The following is a 10,360-nucleotide window of genomic DNA, read 5'->3' as shown; positions in this document are numbered from 1 at the left end:
AATAATTTTCGACCCTCAGGTGGGTGGTCACAGGCGGGCGCATCCGCCCACCTGAGTGACCCACCCATGTGGTTACTATATATTTTAAAGTATAAATAGAATTATTGTGTTTTTCATTTTCTCATTTATTATACTAAAGAGTTGGTGAGAAGAGTAAAGAGGAGAGAGAAAAAGAAGGAAGAAAAGAGAACGAAGAAGAAGAAAGGGGAAGGAAGAGAAGGAAGGAATGACTTTGAGCGAGGCCAAGGTTTGATCTTCCCATTCCGACGTCAGAAGAGTGATCCCCAACAGGAGATCTACGATTGGAGGTGAGCAAAGGCTATGCTTCTTAAACTTTCACCAAACCCAAGTAAAACCCTTGATTTAGGTAGAGTTCCTTGAGATCTTGTAAATCCCACTTGAGATGATGAATCTAAGGTTTAATAGATGGTCTATGTGTTGATTTTGAAGGATTTGAAGAAGTGTTTACAAGATTTGAGAAGCATTGATGATTTCTTGAGCTAAGAAGTGATTTTGGGGTTTTGAAAGAGTTCTTGAGAAAAAAAGGTAAGATGGCTTTTCAATCTTTAAATCTAACTTAGATCTAGGTTAGAATCATCTTATAAGACCTTGGATGTGTGAAAAATGTGATTGAAAAAGCCCTATTTGGTTTTCCAAAGGTTAGAAAAAGTTTCAAGGAATAAGGTAATTTTTTGCCCCCTCAGGTGGGCCGAGACCGGTGGGCCGAACAGCCTGCCTGAGGGCACCCGCCTGGGAGGGTAGGCCCTCGATTCCCACTGGTGGGCCGAGACCGACGGGCCGACCAGCCCACCTGAGAAGACCGACGGGTCAGCCCGCCCACCTGAGAAGACAGGTGGGCCGTGACAGGTGGGCTGTCCGACCCACCTGTGAGGCCCCCAACGTGATTTTTGTGTCTGAATGGACCCAAAACGGATGGGCAACCTTCTTTTATGATTTTAAACATGATTTAACTATCAAATCTTGTTAGTTTTGAACCCAAGGTGGTGAAATTCTAACTCCATTCACTTATGATAGGTTCACTAAAATTTACGTTTCTCATGTCAGATCTCACCCGTACCGGACGTGAGTCTTTGTACACAACAAGTAAGTGGGGAGAAGACGTTTGACTTTATTTAAGGCTTGTTTGGCATCATTCAATTGTATCTAGACTAGCCATGTCATCATGCAAATTATGTGTAGATTAGTCATCCTCATATGATTATAATGTGTATTGTGTTTTACATTCCCAATGCTAAATGATTGATGTGCTTATGTGATGAATGGTTGGATTACTATACATGATGCATTATTAGATTAGATGCCGCAGTCGACTTGGAAACAAGGGCATTGGTGGCCCGTGGAATAGGATGCGGCGGCACTATGTAATCGTACTATGTCATATAGGTGCACGCGGTTTAGGATTATCATTTTCTCGTGTTACGACCCTTCTCAACAGGGGTTAAGGTGTTGGGTTATCACTTGGGAGAAAGCAGTGGTCACGATTGTCGGGTCATTGTGGCGGTTAGACATACGCCCGACTGGTCATTAGGACAGTCGACAACCTCAGTGGTATATTCAAGAGGGCCAATCGTACTGCTTTTAAATTACTGAAGTTAGCACCTTTACTTTTCTGTCATTTACTTTTATGTTGAGAGCCGGTGGTCGGCATACTTTACTTTTTCGAGTACTCACGGTGGGCCTTCTCCCATAACCCTATTGGCGTATTACGGAATGGAGTTCACGGCTCGTACCTGGGGCATATGCGTACTGTGGTTGTAGTAGCACAAAACTAAAGACTTAGTAATGTTGTTTAGGTGGATGAGATTTAAAATGAATTGCATAGCATATAGTGCATATGGATGTGATTGTTGTGTGGATTGTTGTGTGGATTGTTGTGTGGTCCTTCTTTTCACTTACTGAGCTAGTGAGCCATCCCACGTGCACACCTCTTTTAGATGATTTTGTAAGTCACCAGCCTGATGATCAAAGGTCGGGCCCCACTGTTGAGTTTTTCGATGAGGATTGGTGGGTCCCCGAGGAGTATGAGTGCGGTACAGATTGCACATACGGGGGCTGTGCTGCGGGACCGCAGTAATGGCGCCGTTCAGGGTTTTACTTTTTGATTCTTTTGATGATCCTTTTTTGTGTACTTGATACGTGAATTGTTATTCTTTTTGTGTAAATATCATGCCTACGGGTCCACATGTATTTATCTATATACGACAATTTGGGTATCAAGTATATTAGGGGTATTTATAGGTAAATTAAGTCTTCCACTGAACTTTTGAAAGTTTATCTTAGTTGTGTGTATGCTGTGGTTGGGTACTGTATCAGATGATCCTGGCAGGTTTGGGTTAACTGGAGTTAACCCGGTCACCGGTCCGGTTCTGTGTGAACGGGGCGTGACAACGGTGGTATCAGAGCGTGATGCTCTATCCACTCATAGCATACCATTTAGACCCCATAGAATCTATAATAGGAAATGGGATTGGGTAAATGTAAAAACTTTAAAGAGTTAAAAGCCAAAAAAAAAAAATGGTTGCATTTAATTATTGCATTTTATGGCATGCATGAGAGAAAGTTTACTTGGAATAAATAAAAGATTAATTATTTGATTTTATAACCCATTGAGTACGAATTTAATGAAATTTTGGCAGCATAATGACGCTAAAACAAGATTTCCTAAATTTTTCGTACATAAGCACCTGATAGACAACATATATATACAATAAGCATAATCGATAAAGGCTAACTAACATTGTTATAACTAAATTACAATAAGTTATCAAGCATACAAAACTAACCACAAGTCACCAACAACATCATAACACCATACTAGCAAGTCCAATTGCAGAGAAAAGTAAAAAAAAAGAATAATAATATAAACAACATAGAGACAAGTAAAAAGCTGATTTAGAAAGGCGAGCTAAGTCCTCAGAGACCCTAGTCATCATCTGGCTCTACTACTTCATCCCTCCTAGGCCTCGATTTAACATTGAGCCGATGGTCGTAGTAATCAAACCTTGAATTCACTAGTTGTACATCCCTCCGGAGTCGAGAAAATCCGTTGAAATAGCGTTGGCCGTTATGTCCAAATCCTCGCTCAATCTTAGGAAGGAATTCTCTAATGTAGCCTGCCTTTCTAAGATATTTTCCTCTCTAGTAGCACTCTCATCTAGTCTTCTCAAAAGCTAATCTTGCCCATCTTTCAAGGCCCTCATACTAGTCATCATACTCTCAAAGTCAAATGCACCACTCTCAGGTGGTGGGGCCCTATGCTGTATGTCTGCAGTCCTAGCAAAGTTAGGATTAGCATCTCTCGAATCAAGAGGCTCCTCCTCGAGGATATCCTCATCCAGAAAGTCCTCCTCCTTGAATTGAGGAACATAATCCTCATCCTCCTCACTAATTTCCTCCTCCTCCATGCGGACATCCTCCCTGTGGGCATTCCCCCTGTCCCTGCCTCCTTGAGCTCCTGCTCTCTGAGGTACATCCATAAGAGCTTGGAGACCCATCCTTTGTAGGTTTTCCCTGTTAAATTTGTCCGTTGGAGTCTTTCCCTCCTCACCACTCAAATCCACCCCAAAGAACTCAAAGATCCTGGTGAGGGTCCTACCATATGGGAAACCTCCGTCCTCAGGGTGTGTGGTATGATGCTCCATAGTCTTAAGTATAATGTAGGGTAAGCATAAGTGCTCGGCACCTCCCTCCAAGGCCTTATAGATGCAAAAGGCTATGTAGGCCGCCATGAAGCCTACTTGGTTCCGGTGACCTCTAGGGAGTAAATTAAACTGAACCAAGCGAGCAAATACACGAGCCTCCGGGTGAAATGTCATCTCGGAATCCGGATGCACCTTACTGCCACAAATGGTCTCGTAAATATGGTCCTGCATCTCCAAAATTAAGGATGGGCCCACAGGCTTACTCCTTAGGGGACTGTAGAATTGATGCCCAACTGATGAAATATCTAAAATACTAGCAAGGGTGTCCACAGTCAAGCGAATGTTTACCCCCTTCACCATGCTAGTGATTGACTACTCCCCATACTGGTAAGAGACCTCCAAATTACAGTAGAATCTTCGAACCAGGTGTTCATAGCATGGACGGTCAATGTTAAGGATGGATTGCCAACCCAGTGCAGTAAATCTCTCTTGAAGTTGAATCTTGTTGAAATCACTAATTACCACGGTCTTCTCCATCATCACAGACCTCTTTAGAAAGGTCTTCCAATTAGTTTCCGCCCTCAAACTCCGGAAGAGTCCCTCATCATAGTCTAAAGGATCGATGGGGGCATGTCCTTGTTGCCTTGTGCGAAGGGCTGGGGAACTAGTCCCTACACTTTTTCGTTTAGAAGTTGTGGCCCTACGTCGATTGGAAGAGGATGCGGGTTCCTTGCCCTTGCGAGAAGACATCCTAGTAAGAAAAGAGAAGGAATAATGATAAGTAAGGATGTTGCATAACAAAGGAAGCAAATAAGTGGGTGAGCAAGCATATGTAAATGCACCTAAATACATAATGTGGATTATTATAAAAAGAGGAGTGGTTAAACCATGGAGAAATGAAGAGGAGGAAGCCTCCAAAACATGACATCCACTAGCATGTTGCAAAATAGAAAAGTAATGAAGGCGTATAAAGCATGGCAAGTGAGAAGTGATGGAAAACCTCATGAGAATTTCCTCAAGTGGGGTAATTGGTGTCAAATGATGGAAAACCCCAAATTTCAATGTGCAAGTTCAATCTAAGAAAATGAAAAATCTCATAAAAGTGTAGAACTTGAAGCTTACATGTCAATGATAGTAATGCCTATCCTTATACAATCAAGAATATGCAAGGAAATTTTTATTATGACATTGAGGTGCAATTAATGATAAGTGATTCAAAGTTGTTCACAAGTATGAAATGATGTGAAGAGAATCATAGAAATCCAGAATTTTTTTTTCAAGAAACCCAACACAAAAGAGATGGATTTTCATGGAGAAGAGATGGATTTTCATGGGAAAGAGATTGGGATTGTAAGCATATACAAGTTTCCATGATCTCTCCGACATTGTAAGTGCAAATCAAGGATAGGAAAATTCATTTGAGTTGTTAGTTGGGGAGAAAAGGGTAGAGATAGAAAAAAACCCCAAATTGGAGAAATTAGGGCATGGTTTGGGATTTTCTCTCATAGATTGGGTAGTAAAGCCCAAAACTATGAATGAGTCACAAAGGAAGCATCATATTCTCATGGAATGATTGTTCTATGGAAAGAAACATGAAAAAAAAAATCAAGATTTGGGGAGTATAAATGGATTCAACCTCCAAAATACATGTTCCATGAAGAGAAATGGAGAAGAGACTTACTTGAGAGTGAAAAGAGCTTGGATCTTCCAAAATCCGCGGAATCATTGAGTGAAAATGCGAGTGGACGTGCCAAGAAACCTCCAAAAATTGCCCTAAGGAAGCCAAGAGAAGGAATGGGAGAAAGAGGAGGAAAAAAGGGGCTTAAAAGCCCTTATGCATTTTTCGCCTCGGGTAGGACCAGCGGGCTCGACCCGAGCTGCCCGTCGGTGGCAGCCCGCCGGTTAAAAAAAAAAAAAAAAGGGGAGGTATTATATATATGATATTGATGTATAATAATGATAAAAAAAGGGGGGGGTCGAGTGGGACCATCATCCTACTTGTCGATGCACTTACACAATACTTTCAGGGTTAAGCTGTGGCTAGATGCAAGACATCATACACTACAATATCCCGTGTGTTGGCATATGATTATGTACCTATGCAAATTCTAAGGTACTTAACCAATGTTTTGTGTATGGTATGTTCCAGGTGCAAGGACATGATGGTACGTACTAGATCCGGTAGCAATGCATGAGGTACCTCACGTGGTCCTCTTCCGGTCGGTCGACCACCAAATCCTAGAAGGTCCCGCTATATAGGGCAAACCCCACTCCCAAAACCTCCAGAAACCGTTGATCAGGGTGTGGCACAAGGGGACCCACCTGTGGCTATACTTCCGGATCCTCCACCTGTTATCAGTCCAATTGATGTGGCAACCATAGTCCAGCAGTCACAACAAGCCTTCCAGCAACAAATGCTCCAGCAGCAGCAGGCATTTATGGCTGCTATACAGCAATAGTTAGACCTTCCTCAACCTGGTCAACATCCCTGGATAATTACTCCACAAGACCCACCTGTAGAGTCTGGTATGGGACCACAAGCTGGAGGTACACCTCCAATTCAGCCACTCAGCACTCCTCCATATATAGTGCCCCCTCCGTACCCTTACTATACGGCATATGCACCCAATTACCCGCTGACGAATAATACGTCAAGGGTAGGGGAATCTTTCAAGAGGAATTTGCCACCTGTATTCTCTAAGGTGGGGAGTGATCCTCTAGAGCCAGACCAGTGGATCCAAGAGCTGGAAAAGATATTTGAGGTAATTGAGTGCACTGAGGCACAGAAGCTTATTTGTGCAGGGCTACAACTCAAGAATGAGACCAACTCTTGGTGGCAAGCCTCTAAGCCTATATTGTTGGCCGCACATCTGGAACCCACATGGGAGCAGTTCAAGGAGTTGTTTTTGGCCAACCATTACCCTCGTAGCTTCAGAGACCGTAAAGAGATGGAATTCATGGCCTTAACTCAAGGGAATAAGACTATCCTAGAGTATCAGCAGCAGTTTGAAAGCTTGTTCCATTTTACCCCTAGGCATATGAGGTTAGCGGAGGAAAAGGCTGCAAGGTTTCTGAAGGGATTAAAGGCATCTATTGGGTCAGTGCTCAAGGTCTTAGATTTGATAGATTATGGCCAGATTGTGCAAAAGGCTAAAACCATGGAAGATAAGCAGAAGGGAGAACAGTCCCTCACACCTGGATTATGGAAGAGGATTAATCCATTTCCGGACATGGGCAACTCATCCAAGGTATACCGTGGGTCGTATAGTTCTGGGCCTACATATAGACAGCCCTATAGGCCATCTGGCTACCTTCCACGACCAGCTGGTGGTCCGGGCTCTACATCTTTTTGCCCAAACACTAGTACGGTGCCTACAGTCACAAGGCCACCCCATCCCCTATCCGCATCAGGTCAAGTGTAGAGGGGCCCTGCCCCAGTTTTGGCATCACAAATCCGTTGCTTCAATTGCCACTGTTTTTGGCATTTTGCTAAAGACTATCGAGTTAGACCAGCCTTACCCTCCAGTCAGCCCTCTACGTACAGACCTCCCTTAACTCGGGGGAATCAACCGTAAGGAAGAATGTATGCCTTATTAGCTGAGGAAGCTGAGGCCAGCACGGAAGTGGTAGCAGGTACATTCTAATTTAAGATTTTCCTTATGTTAAATGTTGATGACCTTCTGTACTTATATGCATTGTTGCACTAGGTGTTCTACCTATATCGGGTATACCAGCCTATGTCTTGTTTGATTCAGGAGCTACACACTCATTCATATCTAAGAGATTTGTTGAGAAACTTGCTATGTCACCCAGGACACTAGATCATGAGATGATTGTTAGTATGCCTACCGGAAAAGTTACAAAGTTGAAGGAGGTGTATGGGTCGTGCCCAGTGGAAATCAGTGGGAAGAAATTGGATGCACAACTCATTAAATTCAACATGCAGAATTTTGACGTTATACTGGGCATGGATTAGTTGTCGGCCCATCGAGCTAATGTGATGTGTGCCGAAAAATTAATTAGGGTGACAGATGATGAAGGAAAATAATTAGTATACCAAGCAGATAAAATGAAATGGGCTAGAAAGGTCCTCGTCTCCGCTCTTCAAGTGGTAAAGTTGTTGGAAAGTGGATGTCAGGGTCACTTAGCATCGGTACTTGATGTTGATGCAAAAGTTACACCTCTAGAAGAGGTAAAGGTGGTTAAAGAATTTCCCGACGTCTTTCCAGATGATCTGATGCATCTACCGCCTGATAGAGAGTTGGAATTTGCCATAGACTTGCTTCCTGGAGCAGCTCTAGTGTCTAAAGCTCCATATAGGATGGCACCAGCCGAATTGAAGGAGTTACAGATGCAGTTGCAAGAATTATTGGAGAAGGGGTTTATTTGCCCAAGTGTTTCACTTTGGAGTGCCCCAGTATTGTTTGTCAAGAAGAAGGATGGCAGCTTGCGTATGTGCATCGATTACCGGGAATTGAATAAGCTAACCATTAAGAACCGGTATCCATTGCCACGCATTGATGATTTGTTTGACCAACTATGAGGTGCAAAGGTATTTTCAAAGATAGACCTTAGATCAAGCTATTATCAGCTCAAGATAAAGAGCGGCGACATACCCAAGACAGCGTTTAGGACTCGGTATGGTCACTATGAGTTCTTAGTGTTATCTTTTGGGTTAACCAATGCACCGACAGCATTCATGGATTTAATGAATTGAGTATTTCACAATGTCCTCGATAAATAGGTAATGATTTTTATTGATGACATCTTGATCTACTCTAAGAAAGAAGAGGAGCACACTCAACACCTGAGGATGGTATTACAGAGGCTGAGAGAACAACAATTGTTTGCCAAATACAGTAAATGTGAATTTTGGCTTGAGCAAGTTGGATTCCTAGGACACGTAGTGTCTAAGACAGGAATCGAGGTGGATCCTGATAAGGTGAAAACAGTAGTAGAGTGGGAAAGCCCTAAGAACGTTACTGAAATTAGAAGTTTCTTGGGTTTGGCTGGATACTACCAGTGCTTCATTGAGAATTTTGCTCGGATCTCAGCACCAATGACTAAGTTAACCAAAAAGGGTGTGAAATTTGAATGGGTAGAGGAATGTGAGAAAAATTTTTAGGAATTGAAGAAAAGTTTGGTGTCGGCCCCTGTGTTGACCATCCCTGAAGGCACAGGTGGAATGATAGTCTACACTGATGCTTCTAAGGTTGGGTTGGGTTGTGTTCTCATGCAACGCGGTAAGGTGATAGCATACACATCCCGACATCTAAAGGAATATGAGAAGAACTACGCCCCTCATGACTTGGAACTAGCCGCAGTCATTTTTACCCTAAAGATTTGGCGACATTATTTGTATGGGGAGAAGTGCGAGATATACAGTGATCACAAGAGCCTTAAGTAATTTTTCACCCAAAGAGATTTGAACATGAGGCAGAGGAGATGACTTGAGCTCATGAAGGACTATGACTGTGATATTCAGTATCATCCTGGCAAGGCTAATGTAGTGGCAGATGCATTGAGTTGGAAGGCATAGACTGTGTCACTCTCATACTTAGCAGTCAGCCCACCACTCATACAAGAGGCGATGCTAATGGATGAAACCCTTTTATATGAAGGAGCAACCTTAGAGCTTGAACATCAACTAGAAAACCTTAAATGATTGACTGTATCCTTGGTAGCTCTACAGGTGCATCCGTCGATTAGGCAAGAAGTGATAATGAAACAACCTTTGGATCCTGAGTTGCAATGGATCTGAATTAAGATTCAAGATTAAACAATGAACGACCCTGATTTCGTTTTAGCCAGCGATGGGGCATTATTGTTTCGAGGTAGGTTGTGTGTGCTCGATGATTTGGAGATACAAGACAAGATAGTGCAGGAAGCACATAGCTCCGAGTACTCACTCCACCCAGGAAGTACAAAGATGTATAAAGACCTTAAACAAAATTACTGGTGGCCAAGCATGAGAATCACAATAGCCCTATATGTGGCGACTTGTCTTACATGCCAAAAAGTAAAAGCTGAGAGGCATCGACCTTATGGTACTCTTCAGCCACTTCCAGTACCAGACTTGAAGTGGGATAGGATTATGATGGACTTTGTCACCGGACTACCATACACACGTAAAGGGATGGATGCGATATGGGTGATAGTTGATCGGCTTACTAAGACTGCTCATTTCATTCCCATCAAGACAGAGTTCTCTATGGCCAAGTTAGCACAACTTTATATAGATAACATAGTGCGCTTGCATGGAGTGCCAGTGAGCATTGTGTCAGATAGGGACCCAAGGTTCACTTCCATATTTTGGAAAAGCTTCCAGCGTGCTTTGGGATCACAATTGAATTTGAGTACTGCTTTCCACCCACAGACTGATGGTCAGTCGGAGCGAACCATACAGATATTAAAAGACATGCTCAGGGCATGTGCAATGGAAATGTGTGGTAGTTGGGAAGATTATATACCCCTTATGGAGTTTGCCTATAACAACAGTTACCAAGCTATGATTGGGATGGCTCCATATGAGGCATTATATGGTAGGAAGTGTAGAACTCCTCTGTATTGGAATGAGGTAGGCGAACGCCGAATGTTAGGACCTTAAATGATACATATGACTTGTGATAGGTCGATGTTATTCGAGAAAGGATTAAGGCATTGACTTTCAAGCAGGAGAAAAGGTGTTTCTCAAGATT

The sequence above is a fragment of the Macadamia integrifolia genome, unplaced genomic scaffold, assembly GCF_013358625.1.
Source record: "Macadamia integrifolia cultivar HAES 741 unplaced genomic scaffold, SCU_Mint_v3 scaffold1926, whole genome shotgun sequence".
In the NCBI taxonomy this organism is placed as follows: domain Eukaryota; kingdom Viridiplantae; phylum Streptophyta; class Magnoliopsida; order Proteales; family Proteaceae; genus Macadamia; species Macadamia integrifolia.
Note: the sequence above shows the minus strand (reverse complement) of the source record.